The following is a 756-nucleotide window of genomic DNA, read 5'->3' on the forward strand; positions in this document are numbered from 1 at the left end:
TCTAATTCAGTGGGCACACTCAGAGAAGTTCTCTGCGCACCCAGACATCTTTCGCACACTAACTTTCCTGTCACGGCGTTTCTGGTGGCCCACTATGTCCAAGGATGTGAAAGAGTTTGTCCTCTCGTGTCCCGTGTGTGCGCAGAATAAGACCTCTAATCGCCCTCCTGCTGGCTTACTCCAGCCTTTACCTGTTCCTGAGCGTCCCTGGTCCCACATAGCCTTAGATTTTGTAACGGGCCTCCCCTCCTCACAAGGGATGACCACCATTTTGACCGTTATTGACCGGTTTTCTAAGGCCTGTCACCTAATCCCTCTAAGAAAGCTACCATCCGCTTTCCAGACTGCTCAGCTCCTGGTTCGGCAAGTTTTTCGCCTGCATGGTATCCCGCAGGACGTTCTGTCTGACCGTGGACCTCAGTTCGTTTCTCGGGTTTGGAGAGAGTTTGCCACCTCTCTCGGTGCCAGGTATACTCTCACCTCCGGCTACCACCCTCAGACCAACGGTCAGACAGAACAAATGAACCAGGAGCTGGAGACTGCCCTACGTTGCCTCGCTTCCTCTAATCCTTCTGATTGGAATAAGTTCCTCCCGTGGGTTGAATATGCCCATAATTCCCATGTTTCCACCGCGACCGGAGTATCCCCCTTCGAGGCCTCTCTAGGCTACCAGCCACCGTTGTTTCCTGATGATGTTAAACAGATCACCGGCCCCTCTGTTGACCAACATATACGCCGTCGTAGGCATTTCTGGAC

Source organism: Cyprinodon variegatus, unplaced genomic scaffold (genome assembly GCF_000732505.1).
Source record: "Cyprinodon variegatus isolate N-32 unplaced genomic scaffold, C_variegatus-1.0 Scaffold2129, whole genome shotgun sequence".
Lineage (NCBI taxonomy): Eukaryota > Metazoa > Chordata > Actinopteri > Cyprinodontiformes > Cyprinodontidae > Cyprinodon > Cyprinodon variegatus.